Here is a 17,208-nt window from a genome sequence, read left to right as displayed (position 1 = left end):
AAGGAAGGAAAAAGAAAGAAAGAAAGAAAGAAAGAAAGAAAGAAAGAAAGAAAGAAAGAAAGAAAGAAAGAAAGAAAGAAAGAAAGAAAGAGAAAGAAAGAAAGAAAGAAAAGAAAAGAAAGAAAAGAAATTGCAGCAATTCAGTCACTCTTCAGGCTCCACTTCTAATTATAGTTCTCTTGCTATTTCCAATGCATTTGCAGTTACTTCCAGGACTAAAGTCTTGAACCCCTCAAAGTCATTCATGAGGATTGCAATCAACTTCTTCCAGACACTCAGACACTGTTAATGCTGATATTCCGCCCATGAATCACAAGTGTTCTTAATGGAATCTAAAATGGTGATTTTAAATTTTTTTTTTTTTATTTTTTGAGAGGGAGTCTCCTCTGTTGCTCAGGCTGGAGTGCAGTGGCGTGATCTCAGCTCACTGCAACCTCCGTCTCCTGGGTTCATGCAATTCTTCTGCCTCAGCCTCCTGAGTAGCTGGGATTACAGGCATGCACCACCATCACCAGCTAATTTTTTTTTTTTTTTTTTTTTGAGATGGAGTCTCACTCTGTTGCTCAGGCTGGAGTGCAGTGGTATGATCTTGTCTCACTGCAACCTCCGCCTCCTGGGTTCAAGTGATTCTCCTGCCTCAGCCTCCTGAGTAGCTGGGATTACAGGCATGTGCCACCACATCTGGCTAATTTTTGTATTTTTAGTAGAGACGGGATTTTGCCATGTTGGCCAGGCTGGTCTCAAACTCCTGACTTCAGGTGATCCACCCGCCTGGGCCTCCCAAAGTGCTGGGATTACAGGCATGAGCCACTGCGCCTGGCCTAAAATGGTGACTTTTATCCAGAAGATTTTCAATTTACTTTGCTCAGATCCATCAGAGGATCAGTATTTATGGCAGCTACAGCCTTACAAATAGTATTTCTTATATATTAAGACTTTAAAGTCAAAATGATTCCTTGATTCACAGGCTGCAGAATGAATATTTTGTTAGCAAACATGAAAACAACATTAATCTCCTTGTAAATCTCCATCAAGGTTTTTGGGTGACCAGGTGCATAATCGATGAGGAGTAACATTTTCAAAGGAATTTTTTTTTTTTTCCTGAGCAGTAGGTCTCAACAGCAGACTTAAAATATTCAGTGAACCATGCTGTAAACAGATGTAGTGTCATTCAGGTTTTGATGTTCCACTGATAGAGCACAGGCAGAGCAGATTTGGCGTAATTCTTAAGAACCCCAGGATTTTCAGAACCCAGGTAAAAGAGTATTGGCTTCCACTTAAAGTCACCAGCTGCATTAGCCCCTCACAAGACAGTCAGCTTGTCCTTGGAAGCTTTGAAGCCAGGCATTGACTTCTCTCTAGCTATAAAAGTACTAGAAGGGATCTTCTCCCAATAGATGGTTGTCGTGTATACATTATTGTTTAATGTAGCCCACTTTATTAATAATCTCTGCTAGATCTTCTGGATAACTTGCTGCAGCTTCTACATCAGCACTTGCTGCTTTACCTTGCATTTTATATTGTGGAGGTGGCTTATATCCTTCAACCTCACAAAGCAATCTCTGCTAGCTTCCAACTTTCCTGCTGTAGCTTCCTCAGCTCTCTCAGCCTTCATAAATTGAAGAGAGTTAGGGACTTAGTCTGGGTTAGGTTTTGGCTTAAAGGAATGTTGTGGCTGGTTTGATCTATCCAGACCACTAAAATTGTCTGCACTATCAGCAATAAGACTGTTTCGCTTTCCTATCATCCATGTGCTCACTGGAGTGGCATTATTTGGCTTCCTTTAAGAAAGTTTCCTCTGCATTCACAACGTGGCCAACTGGTGCAAGGGGCCTAGCTTTTGGTCTGTTTTGGCTTTTGACATGCCTTCCTCCTGAAGTTTAATCATTTCTAGCTTTTTATTTAAAATGAGATGTGGCTGGACATGGTGACTTATGCCTGTAATCCCAGCACTTTGGGAGGCCAAGGCAGGAAAATTGCTTGAGGACAACAGTTTGAGACCAGCCTGTGCAACACTGTGAGACCCTCAACTCTACAAAAATTGAAAATCTTAGCTAAGGCATGATAGTGCTCCCTTATATTCCTAGATACTCAGGAGGCTGAGGCAGGAAGATTGCTTGAGCTGAGTTCAGAGTGACAGTAAGCCATGATAGCACCACTGCACATCAGCCTGGGCAGCAAAACCCTGTCCTTAAAAAAAAAATAAAATGTGAAACTCTGCCTTTCATTTCATGACTTAGAGGCCATCGTAAGGTTATAAATTTGCCTAATTTTAATATTGTTGTATTTCAGGGAATAGGGAGGCCCTAGGAGAGGGAGAAAGATGGGGAAATGGCAGGTTGGTGAAGTGGTCAAAACACATGCAACATTTATTGATGAAGTTCACCATCTTACATGGTTACAGTTTGTGGCACCTCAAAACAATTACAATAGTGACACCAAAGATCACTGATCACCACTGATCACATGTCATTATAAGAGATGTAATAATAATGAGAAAGATTAAAATATTGTGATAATTACCCAAATGTGACAAATAGACACGAAGCAAGAACATGCTCTTAAAAAATGGCACATGATACACTTGCTTGATGCAGGGTTGCCACAAAACTTTAATTTATAAAAAACACAGTATCTGGAAAGTGCAATAAAGTGAAGTGCAAGGAAATGAGATATACCTGTACTTTGAGTCACAGAGCTCCAGAAACATTTAAATGCTCAGCCAAGGCAGATATGTTATATAAAGTTCAGGGACTTAATTGGGAAAATCGAGACCCTGAAAAATGGGACAGACATCTGGATGGATGTCCTCAGTCATGCTGGTTCTTTAGACTTTCTTGAATCCTCAACTCTCTCATAAGTGCTTTGCCTCTCATAATAAGAACTAACTCTTCTTCTCTGCTGGAAAACCAGGCGGAGTTATCTCACCTACAAGGAGCAGATGCTTCTCAGGAGCTGCCCCCACTCCCTCTCTTGGTTACTAGGCTTGCAGTTGAGTGTTAGCTCCCAGAATTACCTGCTTAGATACATTTTGGCTTGAAAAAGGAAGAAATAAATTATGAACCAAAGAAGAGCTGCAAAACTTGATAGCATCTGCTAGCAGAAACCAGGGGAGTAACCCTGGTATTGGATTTTTAAGGTGTTAATAAGGGGATCAGAACATAAAACTGTATAAGGAAATAATTAATTGATTTAAGAGCACTTTCTTAAGACATGGAATTTAATACATTGGCAAGGTTATCAGAAGATGGGAAAAATTCTTTCCTAGGCTGGCTTTTAGAAGCCTATAGAAAACAACAGTCAAGGCTAAACAAAGTGGGAATGCCCAGGTTGCACTGTCAGATGGTAGAAGAAGGGATACAAAGGCCCAGGGATGTGGACATGCTGGGGTGGATACATGGTGTGAGGCTAAAAGACATACAGAGGTTTATGGCCCAGAGGCAGCCCAGAGGACATAATGTACACCAAGGCCATCTGGAATGCACTGGTGAGAGAGGCTCTGGCATTATTATAAGGTCAGTGGTGGCTTACTTCAGCAGGCCAGGGCTGACAGTAGGACTGGTGGTCATAGAACTGGGCCCATATATCCATAGAGACAGAACCCCTTCCTACTACCCCCACCCTCCCCTCGCTGGTGTTTCTTCACAGTGACAGATATCTATTCTTTATATGTATTTGCCTTTCCTTCCCGCAGAGCTTCACTAATGCCACTTTCAAGTGTTCGTAGAATGTTTTATCCAGAGGTATGGAAACTCATATATTGTAATGTTGAATCAGGAGCTCTATTTAACGGTGAAGAGGCTGGGCGTGGTGGCTCACGCCTGTAATCCCAGCACTCTGGGAGGCTGAGGCGGGCAGATCGCCTGAAGTCAGGAGTTTGAGACCAGCCTGGCCAACATGGCGAAACCCCGCCTCTATTAAAAATACAAAAATAAGTCGGACATGGTGGTGCATGCCTGTAATCGCAACTACTTGGGAGGCTGAGGCAGGAGAATTGCTTGACCCAGGAGGTAGAGGTTGTGGTGAGCCGAGATCTCGCCACTGCACTCCAGCCTGGGCGACAGAAAAAGACTCTGTCTCAAACAACAACAACAACAACAACAACAACAACAACAACAACAACAGTGAAGAAGGTGCTGAAGGGGTTCATGACCATAGGATCCACTGGCCATATGTTATACCATGCCATTCAGAAATAGCCTCATAGAGTGCTGGCATGGCCTTCAAAGCACAGATGAATTGCCAGCTCAGAAGAAACACCCTGAAAGAATGGGGTGTCATCTTCTAGGTAGCAGTATACATAAATTCAGAGACTTCTTTATTATGCTGTGTCTCCAGTAGGAAGAATACATGGGTCCAGAAACCAAAGGTGATTTTGAGATCCCTATCCTCATCACTGGATTCTGCAGGGTGGGAGGTTCTGGTCCCCAAAAGGGACACCCTCTCTCTGCCCAAGTGGCATAACAAAGGTCTTAATGAACTACAGTATATGGTTACTTTCAGGACACTTTGGATTCTTATGTCCCAGGACCAGCAGGCAAGAAAAAGAGTCGTTATCATGACAGGGGTAATTGATCTTGATCAGCAGGTAGAGATAGAGCTGCTTTTACACAATGGAGTCCAGGAAGAACATGTGTGAAGCCCAGGTGCAGATCTGCCACCTGTGAAGGAGAGGGGGAAGTAAGTAGAGTCTCAGACTGCAGCTCTAAGAAAGACTCAGCCATTCCCACAGGGAGTCTACAAGTCAAAGTCACCTAATAAGGGGGTCTTGCATCTCATAAGGATGGGCCTGCATTGGTATCTCCAGCATGCTCAGTCATTAGTGATCTTCTTGGGCAACTTCAGGTATTGTGTTTGCTCCATTATAATTGTGAATGGACTTTTTTTTTTTTTTTTTTTTTTTGAGATGGAATCTTGCTCTGTTGCCCAGGCTAGAGTGCAGTGGCGCGATCTCGGCTCACTGCAAAGCTCTGCTTCCCGGGTTCACGCCATTCTCCTGCCTTAGCCTCCCAAGTAGCTGGGACTACAGGTGCGTGCCTGTAGTCTCAGTGCTAAGTAGAGAAGTATATCTGTGTGTCGCAAGGCATGGACTTTGGTGGCCATAAAAATGCACCAGTCAAATCTCCTGCTGCATGGAGCAAAATCCACTAAGAACTCTAGATGCTGCACTTCTGGACCTGATCCTGTGTTCACACCAGGCCACAATTCCCACAGGCTGCTGCCAGCTAATGACTGAGCATGATGGAGGTACGAATGCGGGCCCATCCTTATGAGAAGCAAGATCCCCTTAACAGCTGTCTTTGACTTGTGGACTCCCTGTGGGAATGGCTGTCTTTCTTAGAGCTGCAGTCTGAGACTGTACTTACTTCCCCCTCTCCTTCACAGGTGTCAGATCTGCATCATGGTCTGAAAGCTCTTCCCACTTTCTCTGCCTCTCTCTTCTTTATCCACCATCACAGTTCCCTCGTCCCCAAATACATCTCCTGTGTGTCTACTCCTATCTTGCTGTCTGCTTTTCTAGGGACCCAAACTAACACATTCCCATGTGTAGCTCCTCTTCTACATAACCCCTATGCTGTAGTCATACAAAAATTAATTAGATTTTCCTGAACTTGTCATGTTCATTCTCTTCCTGAATCTTCGAAGAAGTAACTTTCTCTGCTGAAACACCCTGACACCTCATATCCAACTGGCAAATTCATCATCATTTTTCAATTCTTTAACTACTTGTAAGTATTTGTACAATTTCATTGTAAGCATAGACTTTATCGTGTACTGCTTGGTATCTGTCAGACTCTGGCACCATGGTAAATACACAGTAAGTACTTTATAAAGTCCTTTTTATTGATTCTATTAAATAGTAGAAGTAAATATATCTTAACTTTTAGTAAAATCATTACCTGCATTTATTTTACCAGAAGACTATTTCACAAGGGAAAAGCAAGGGAAATTTTCTTGTATGCTTGAGCCCAATGGAGAATATTCAATTTTCCAAAGTAAGAGTAACATTTATGTAGTGTTACAAATTTACAAGAAAAAAACAAACAACCCCATCAAAAAGTGGGCAAAGGATATGAACAGACATTTCTCAAAAGAAGACATTCATACAGCCAACAGACACATGAAAAAATGCTCATCATCACTGGCCATCAGAGAAATGCAAATCAAAACCACAATGAGATACCATCTCACACCAGTTAGAATGGCAATCATTAAAAAGTCAGGAAACAACAGGTGCTGGAGAGGATGTGGAGAAATAGGAACACTTTTACACTGTTAGTGGGATTGTAAACTAGTTCAACCATTATGGAAAACAGTATGGCGATTCCTCAAGGATCTAGAACTAGATGTACCATATGACCCAGCCATCCCATTACTGGGTATATACCCAAAGGATTATAAATTATGCTGCTATAAAGACACATGCACATGTATGTTTATTGCAGCACTATTCACAATAGCAAAGACTTGGAATCAACCCAAATGTCCATCAGTGACAGATTGGATTAAGAAAATGTGGCACATATACACCATGGAATACTATGCAGCCATAAAAAAGGATGAGTTTGAGTCCTTTGTAGGGACTTGGATGCAGCTGGAAACCATCATTCTTAGCAAACTATCACAAGAACAGAAAACCAAACACCGCATGTTCTCACTCATAGGTGGGAACTGAACAATGAGATCACTCGGACTCAGGAAGGGGAACATCACACACCGGGGCCTATCATGGGGAGGGGGGAGGGGGGAGGGATTGCATTGGGAGTTATACCTGATGTAAATGACGAGTTGATGGGTGCAGCACAGCAACATGGCACAAGTATACATATGTAACAAACCTGCACGTTATGCACATGTACCCTACAACTTAAAGTATAATAATAATAAAAAAAAAACATTTATGTAGTGTTTACAGAGTAAGAATGCACTTAAATATTCCCTTTACAACATCATTTTCAATGACAGACATGGAATCCCATAATTAGGCTATCTTCTAAATTATTTAAGTTGGACACATAGGTTGTTTCTAATGTTTTGCTAACACAGATAGTGTTACAATAAACATCCTTTAAAAAGTGTTTACTTACATTTATTATTATTGCTATAGGCTTCTTGGGCTTTCATGTTACCACAGTCTCTTGATTTTCCTATTACCATTCTGACCGTTTCTTCTAGTTTTATTCTGCTGGCTTCTCTTCACCTGCCTGACACCATTCATATTCCTGAGTTCTCATACATTGGTGTGCTTTATGTTCATTCTATATATTCTCCATATAAGGATCCTGACCCACCCCCGATCCCCTGCCAGTCATGCCCTCAATTACCACCTTTTCAATAAATCCATTGTTTGACCAAATATCTTCCTGAATGACAGATGCTCTTATCTTACTGTAGATATTGTATTATTTATATTCTTTGATTGCAAGCAACAGAAACTAAATATGGCTCACTTAATCAAGAGGCAAATTATTGGCAGGATGTTAGAATTCGCAGAACTTGGAACTAGGTAAGAACTAAGAGGATAAATGACTGCAATTATTTTGTAGCAAGAACTCTGCTACATTTTAGTCTGTCCATTCAAGATTTACATTCTTGAATGGTATCTGATCGGCTTCCCTAGGATTACCTGCCTCCTCTGTAATTAGTGAGGCAGGTTTTTAATGACAATTGTAATGGATTTTGTCCATTGATTTAGAGAGAAAACCCCAGATGTTATAAGAAAGAAGAAATTGAGGTTAGGTAGCCAGAAATCAAACCAAACTAAACCAAAACCAAAACAACAAATTAATAGATGTTAATTTCTTAATCTAGAACACTTAAAATTCCATATTCTTAAAAGGGAAGTCATAGTCTCCCCCAATAAACCCTCTTCTCTTCTATGGTCTTATATTTCACTAAACAGTATCCCTACTTATCCAGAGACTTAAGCCAGAAGCCTGGAAGTTCTTCTTGACGCCTTCATCTTTATTACCCCCTACTTCTTGATCAATCATTAATTCTATCATTCCCACCATCTAAATAACTCCCCAATCCATCTTTGTCTCTCATCACCACTGCCACCACCCTAGATAGGCCAAGTAATCATTGTTTTTCACCTCTATAACAAAAAGACTCCAAGTGGCATATTCTGTTATTCTCTAATCATACTGCAATTGGAACAATTTTATAAATGAAAATATAATTACATCAGAACTTCTCTAGAAAGTTTGTATTAATTTTTATTCAATAGCAGTGTATATAGGCCTCTAAGTCCTCATATTCTTTGGATTACTGTGTATTATTTAAAAAAAACTTTGCCAAGTAGATTAGCAAAAACTTCCATCAATTGTTTTAATAGAAATTTCTGTAATTATTAGTGAGATCGATGTTTTTCTCATATATTTCTTGATTAGTCATACTACTTCTTTTGTCTCTTGCATCTTCATGCCCTTTGTCTGATTATTTGTTGCAGTATTTACATTAGTATTGATTTAGGATAGTTTTGGGGCTATTTTTATTTTTATTGACTAAGGATAGTTTTTTTCTTTTTTGAGAATATCGACTATTAAGCTGGGTGCAGTGGGGTACGCCTGAGGTGGGAGGGTTCCTTGAGCCCAGGAGTTTTAGTCCAGTCTGGGCAACATAGAGAGACCCAGTCCCTAGGGGAAAAAAAAAATACTAACTCTTTCTTGGCCATATTTATTGCAAATGATTCCCTTTTTTGACTTTTAGTGTTATTTTCTGGGCAAAAAGTTCTTATATTTTATATAGTAAAAAATGTAAGCATTGAATCTGTCAATTTTGCTTTATGCATTGTGCTTTTGATACCACGTTTTAATATCATGGTAAGAAAGGCTAGCCTACTCACAAGATTATGTACAAATTCAGTATGTTTTTCTTTGATCATTTTAGGGTTTCAATTTTTACATTAAGTTCTGTCCCATCTGGACTGTTTGGAGTGTGTGTGAGTGTTTGTGGGTTGGTGTAGAGAACTCTTTTTTTTTTTTTTTTTTAAAGAGTCACTATTGAGATGCGTTAACTCAATTTATGAAAGAATACATTGTTTTTTCAGACTTGAAATATATGGCCACTTTTATCATATACACAATTGTTATGTATTATTCACTTGTTTCCAGATAATCAAAAATTCCAAAGTATTATTCCACCGGATTATTCATTTTATTTCCTAGATTTATACCTGCATAATCTTTAGATGCTTCAAGAATTATATTTCCTTCTCAAAAATGAGGAATAATCTTTAATGAAGATTTTAACATGAATTTGTTATAGGAGATTTTATTTTATTTATTTTTTTGAGATCGGGCCTTGTTTTGTTGCCCAGGCTGTAGTGCGCCAACCTCCTTGGTGTTTCTAGAACAGTCCAGGCGTGTTTTCACTTCTCCCTGGAACACACTTATCTCAGGTACCCACATAGCTGGATCCCTTACCATCTTAATTATTTGCTTGATCATGGCTTGCTGCAGCTTCAACCTCCTAGTCTCAGCCTTAAGTAGGTGGGATTACAGATGCGTGCCACCACATTTGTCTAATTTTTTTAAAAAATTGTTTTTGGGATGGAGACTCACTTCATTACCCAAGCTGGTTTCAAACTTCTGGGCTCAGGGATCCTCCCACCTTGGTCTCCCAAAGTGCTGGAATTATAGCAAATTTTAAAAGATAGATATTCAAAATGTTTTTAGTAATGGCAGGATAGTGGTAGTAGGTACATAAATTGATTATTACTGAAAGGATAGCACCCAGTTCATAAATGTAGCTTCATAGTCATAAAAAATATGTGTTTAAGAGAAATTTTACTCTTTGAATCACTTTCGTTAAGTTTTGACTAGCTCATAATTGCTTCACAAAATCTTTTGTTTTGATCTAGTCAAAACTTAAGAGTGGTTCAAAGAGTAAAATCTCATATCAAATATGAGGCTTGATTGTATTGATTGCTTTCTGCCACTGCCTCCACCCCTTCCCATGTGTGGACTTATTTTCTTGTTTCTTCGCATGTTTATTAACTTTTGGTTGAAAACTGGACATTGCAGTAATTTGTTGTAGTGACTCTTGATTTTGTTTTTTTCAGAAGATGGTTGGGTTTTTGTTCTAGTAGATTGTTACCTTACCTGGATTCAATACTACACACTTTGTCTTCCCTGTGGTATGCAGCACATGATGTTTCTGCTTTGTCCTCAGAGTTTCTAGCTGCTGATTTTTAATTTTTTAATTTTTTTTAGTTTGGCCACTGGGAAGTTTCTCCTATGCTTAAATGGTCTGATTCTTCTCTTCCTTTTCAACTTTGCCTCAGAGTAAACGTATTATAAAACAAAAGTTATTCATTCAACAAATATTCACTTATTGAAGGCCTACTGTGTGCCAGACACCTGGGACACACTAATAAAATAGGGAAAAAAAAAAAAAGGCAAAAATTCTGCCTCTGTGGAACTTAAGTTGTAGTCGGGAGAGAAAGACAATAAATAGCAAACAATGTATAAGTTAAAAAAGTATGTAAGACAATGATATGATAAGTGCAGTGGAATACAGTTATGCAGAGTAAAAGGCATCTGGAATGTCTATGGAGGTAGCTAGTGAGTTCTTTCTAAATACCTGTGATGGCCAGGCATGGTGGCTCACGCCTGTAATCCCAGCATTTTGTGGGGCTGAGGCGAGTAGATCACTTAAGCTCAGGAGTTCAAGATCAACCTGGGCAACAAAGTGAAACCCCATCTCTACCAAAGATCCAAAAATTAACCATGTGTGGTGGCATGTGCCTGTGGTCCCAGCTACTTGGGAGGCTGAGTGTGAGGATCACTTGAACCTCGGAGGTGAAGGTTGCAGTGAGCTGAGATCTCACCACTGTACTTCAGCCTGGGTGACAGTGAGACTTGACCTCACAAAAACAAAAATAATTATAATATCAACCTCCAAATTGCCCAACAAACTTTAATATTGGATTTCATGGGCCCACATGGTCTGGATCCTATAATCTCAGTTGCCTCATTTTGCAGTAGTCTCCTCCTCTCTCCCTGCATCTGGCCACAGCGACCTCCTTGGTGTTTCTAGAACAGCTCAGGCATGCTTTCACTTCTGCCTGGAGCACACTTATCTCAGATACCCACATAGATGGATCCCTTATCATCTTTATTTTCAAATGTCACCTTGTCAGTGAGGCCATCTCCAGCCACTTTATATAAAATTGCTTTTTATCTCCTATAGCCTTCCTTCCATTTCTCTTATTTGATATCTTCTCTCCAATTGCATGTATAAGTATATGTAGTATATTTTGTAATGTATTTGTTTGTTTATTGTCTGTCTCTCTCCCACGGTATGTAAACTTTACAAGGGCACAGCTCCACCATGTTTGGAACTTATGAGGTACTCAGGACATATTTGTTGAAAGAATAATAAATGAGAGTCTGAGTCTGGATCAAAGTGGAGAACCTGAAAGGCAGTGGCAGATGGAACCAGTCCTTGTGTGACTTGAGACCTGTAAGATAAAATTGTTTTAGATATTCTCCTTAAGTTCATGTATACTTGCTCACTTTCTGTTGTCTGAAGAAATTCTTGTTATCAGACAATGACTGTAAATAGCTGTGGCCGCTTTAATGGTTATGATGTCTCCTCAGTTTGATCTGTGGTATCTCAGGGACCAGTATGTTGTGATTTGCTAAGAGATCTCATAATGTATATTTAAAGATCTAGGAAGATTTTTTTTGACTTCATAATCATAGAAAAGAGATTACACCAATTACTATTGTCTCTCTCAAGTTAAGATTACTAGTGTTGAAGTTATGTTTATATCTGCACATGTTGATTTTACCATTTTTCATTAATGATGAAATTTTTGTTTTGAAATTTATCATAGCAGAAAGATAAAAATGCATATACTATGGAATCCCCATTGTAGTTGCTATTTTCTTTCCCAAGATAACATTATTACTAGCGTTGAAGTTATGTTTCTTTTCATGTTTATGCCTGCACATGTTGTTTTTATCATTTTTTCACTAGCCATGAAATTTTGATTTTGAAATTTATCGCAGCAGAAAAATGGAAGTTCACACATTATAATATCTCAGTTGTAATCAGTTGAGCATTGGTATAAGCCATGACTTCCAAATGTTGGGAACAGATGCTCTATGCTAATTCTTATTTCTCTTATCTCCTGTGGAGAAGATTAGGTTGTTATGCAGAAAATGTGGGTTACCCTTTTAGGCATGAAATAGAATGGATTGCTCTATCATAAACATGATTAATGCTTATACAAGATATGGCTGCCATAATTTATGCTGTACCTGAAAAGTTTCTTTTTAGAGCGTGTTAAAATTCCACCATTCCCATCAGACAATATTTTAAATACCATTATATAAGATATGTAGCTTAAGTTTTGTGCATTTCCTTTACTTACGTCCTAGCTGGTCTATCCCATAAATTAGAAATTTTAAATATGCCATTTAGAAAACATATCTGATCCTTATAATTTCTGCTATATTAGCTGGCTTCCTAAGTATTTTGTTTCCTAAGTCACTTTCCCCTGTAATCTTCTAAGTGAACACTATTACTACAAGTCTTTAAATTCTCTTGGCATGGGCATTAATATCAAATACATTATTTTGATTTACTATGCCCTTTATAATAACACATCAGTGTTATGATTGGTACATTCCCTATATTGCATTTTTCAAAATCGTTCTCTCTTTTCATTGATTTACTTGACTACATGCTTCTTTGCAGTTTTTATTACTATTCCATCTGGGTGCGCCAACTAAGAAAGATAAATTTGCATTTTAGCCCTTAAAATTAACAAATCTGGGCATTATTTATAAATAATGCAGTGTTATTTATAAGTTGAACCTACACATCGGTATCGATAAGGGTCAGCCTCTATAAAGCTATTAGAGTTTTTTTGACTCTATTTATACTGCATCTCAGCACATAGGAAGATGAGAACCATTTATCAGTACTGATGTATTGAGTTGTTAGAGGTTTATATAATTGGCAGAAAGAACTTTCTATTGGAAAGCTTGGTATTTGTGAAAGATGGCATTCATCATCCATATGTTCAGCAAATATTTATTAAGAACTTCTGATATGCTTGGTAATGGTCTAGTGACTGATAAATCAAGAAATAAAATCTTTGCTATGGAGCTAATAGGTGAAGACAATAACAAAAGAACGTGTGAGTATGTGATAATTCTGGTAGCAATAACTATTATAAAAATACTGGGACAAGCATAGAGTGACTGGGACTACTTTTGATGGAGAACCAGAGAAAGCTTCTTGAGCAAATGGCATTAAGGCTGAGGTTTAAAAATGAGAAAAATAATGGGTGCAAAAATCCAAGAAAATAGTGGTGTGGCTGGATTACAGAAGTGAATAGTACAAAATCAGGTTGGAGATTCAGGCAAGGGCCAAATCCTGGGGGCCTTGGGAGCCATTGCAAGGAATCAGTCTTTTATTTTCATTGTAATTGAAGCCATTGGGAGTTTTAAGCAAGGAGAGAGACATAATCTAATGAATTCTAAAAACATCACTCTAGCTTTGATGGGGAAATTGGAGAGGGTGTGTGTGGATATGTTGGAAACTTATTTTTCTGCATCACCAGGGAAAACAGCCAGGCACATGAATGAGAATGACAGTGTATTAGTCTGTTCTCACGCTGCTAATAAAGGAGTATCTGGAACTGGGTAATTTATAAAGGAAAGAGGTTTAATGGACTCACAGTTCCACACAGCTGGGGAGGCCTCACAATCATGGCAGAAGGTGAAGGAGGAGCAAAGGCAGGTCTTACATGGCAGCAGGCAACGAAGGCTGTGCAAGGGAACTACCTGTTTATAAAACAATCAGATCTAGGCTGGGCACAATGGCTCATGCCTGTAATCCCAGCACTTTAGGAGGCTGAAGCAGGTGGATCACCTGAGGTCAGGAGTTCAAGCCTAGCCTGGTCAACATGGTGACACCTGGCTCTACAAAAATACAAAAATTAGCTGGGCATGGTGGCACATGCCTGTAATCTCAACTACTCAGGAGGCTGAGGCAGGAGAATCACTTGAACCTGGGAGGCAGAGATTGCAGTGAGCTGAGATTCTGCCACTGCACTCCAGCCTGAGAGACAGAGCAAGACTCTGTTTCAAAAAAAATTAATAGTAATAATAGTCAGATCTCGTGAGACTTATTCACTATCACAAGAACAGCATGGGAAAAACCTACCCCCATGACTCAATTACGTCCCACCAGGTCCCTCCCACTACATGTGGGTATTATGGGAGCTACAATTTGAGATGAGATTTGGGTGGGAACACAGCCAAACGATATGAGACAGTTACCATACCTCTTTGTATACTCGAAAATCTGAAAATGTTGATTCAGCTGGCACTTGAGGCTTCTGGAGCATATTAGGTTTATGCTAAACACACACACACACACACACACACACTCTCTCTCTCTATATATATATATATATTTGATGAAAGTCTGAAGTTCTTTATAACGTAACTCTGTTTGATGCCTTCAGTCACTTTTCTAGTCTCCTGTCGGCCTTGTCCTTGAAGTTTCTTATTCCTCTATAAATCATCTACATCAGAAAACATTTTTCTTTTTAAGATTTCTCATTTTTAAAGATACTCTGTCTAAAGTCTGTTGTGCAGATGAAATCCCCTAAATGAGAATAGGTAAAGGTGAAAATAAGAAATAAAATGTAATGCATAAAGCCAAATAAACCAAGTTAAAGAAAAACCAGAGCTTCACAGTAAAGTGATAAAAACAGATTTTATTCAGGAACTATTGCAATAGGAGAAAAGAGACCTAAGTATAGAACTAGACTCAACTCTGAATACAGCAAGGACAAGTGAGGATTTATAGTCAAGGAGCAGGGTGAGGTCATTGAACAGAAAATTACTAAGAGGAAATTTTGGGGTAAGGGGAGATTCTGGTTAAACTGACTTGACAAGATTCTTGCTGAAGGCAGGCTAGGGGGTCCAGTTATCCCCTGGAGGAATGTCTGGGAAAATAAATTTGATTTTATTGAGTGATCAGAAATGGAGGGTTGGGGATTCTTTCTGAACTGACTTAACAGGATTCTTGCTGAAATTGGGTGATTCAGGCCTATCAATGATGTCCACTGAAGCCTAAAGTCAAAGCTTACTTGAAAAGAAGGTTTAGAAACCTGACTAATATTTGGTCAACAAGAACATCTTTGATAATCAGGAGGGAATATCTCTCTCTCTCTCTCTCTCTCTCTCTTCTGTTAACATGATTGGGCCAGACTAATCATTTACAGACTGCAGATTCCAGGGAAAATAATGATACAATTTTTATTCAGAGGAAATGTATTAAGTGGATTTTAAGGGCAGTTTTCAGGGGAAAAGAGGGAGATAAAATGTTATAGGAAAACCACATCCAGTTCTTTTGGAAGGATATATAAAAAAGAGAAGCAATTAAACCAGTTATATCTTTAATATATTGATAATCTGAGATGCAGTGGATAGTTATAAAAGTATTTTCAGCACCACTAAGTGCTCCATTTATTCTAGGAAAATGAACTATGTTGTCTACTGTATTCACAACCTTTGCAACAACTCTACTCATGCACTTCATTGCCATACTCACAGAAAATGCAAAAAGGACAAACCAAAAAGTCATATTTTATATCTATGACCCTGCCCCCTTGGCTACAGATATTAGATTATAAGCAATTGATTGAATGGTAGCCAATTCATAGATTATTTTTTCCCTATAACATGCATGGCTTTGCACGAAATGATGATCTGAGCTAATCACATTCTTACCCTCATTGACAAGAATTGAGGAAAGAGAGAAGCAGCCAATTAATAGTAGATTTGAAGCTGAAGGTTACATGCAGAGAATCCTTTGACTTGGATTTGGAGCCATGTATAAATAATTAAGTTTAGGCCTGTGAAAGATCAGCACTATCTGAGTTATAATCAGAAGCTATCAGGGAGAGAAAATATCTAGAATACAGAGAGAAAAAAGTAAGCTAAATGGTGTGGTAAGTTAAAGATAGCTATGCATTATTTGACACTTTGTCTTCCCCAAAACTGGGGTACTATTTCTTCTTCCTGTTAATCTGAGTGGGTTTAAAAAAATAATTTTGGTTGCTTGACCAATAGAATACAGTGGAAGTGACCCTGTGCCATTTTGGAATCTCAAGAGACTATTTGCTTTCAATTCCTGTCTCTGAATATTTGTGCTAGAAACCAAACCAATCTGCTATGCTTCTCTATGAGAAGACACATAGAGAAGTGGAGAACTAAAGCCTCTCACCAACAACCTGGGATGAACTCCTCCTAGTCAATAGCGGCACCAATTTGCCAGGCATGTGAGTCAGCCCTCTGGAAAGCAGATTCTGCAGATGCAGTTGAGCTGCTCTAGCTGACATCACATGGAATAGGACTGAGCCATCCCCATCCAGCCTGCCCAAACCGTGGGTTCATGAGGAAAATTGATGACTGTTGTTTATTTTTACTTCTTACTATTTTTTAATTGTGGTGAAATACACATAAAATTTACTATCTGAACCAGTTTAAAGTACACCATTCAGTGGCATGAAGTACATTCACATTGATGTGTGACCATTACTACTATTCATCTCTAGAACTCTTTGGTTTATGAAACTGAAATTCTATACCCATTCAACAACTCTCCATTCCCCTCTTCCCCTAGCCCCTGGCAGCTACCATTCTAATTTCTGTCTACATGAATTTGATTACTCTAGTTACCTAATGAAGTAGAATCATACAGTATTTGTCTTTTTATGACTGGCTTGTTTCACTTAGCACAATGACCTCAAGATTCATCTATGTGGCAGCATGTGTTGGAATTGCCTTCTTTTTTCTGACTTCATTTTATTTATATAACACTTTTTTTTTTTGAGACGGGGTCTCATTCTGTCACCCAGGCTGGAGTGCAGTGGTGCAATCATGGGTCATTGCAGCCTCGACCTCTTTGGTTGAAATGATCCACCCACCTAAGCCTTCTCAGTAGCTGGGACCACAGGCACGTGCCACTAGGTTCACCTAATTTTTTTTTTTTTTTTTTTTTTGTAGAGACAGGGTCCCACTTCATTGCCCAGGCTGGTTGTGAACTCCTGGCCTCAAGCAATCCTCTCATCTTGGCCTTTTAAAGTGTTGGGATTATAGGCATGAACCACTTTGCCTGGCCTATACCACATTCTAAAAATATAACACATTTTGTTTATTCATTCATCCAAAG

Source organism: Macaca mulatta, chromosome 5, assembly GCF_049350105.2.
Source record: "Macaca mulatta isolate MMU2019108-1 chromosome 5, T2T-MMU8v2.0, whole genome shotgun sequence".
NCBI classification, from domain to species: Eukaryota; Metazoa; Chordata; class Mammalia; order Primates; family Cercopithecidae; genus Macaca; species Macaca mulatta.
The sequence above is the reverse complement of the archived record's forward strand: the minus strand, read 5'-3'. Positions refer to the sequence as shown.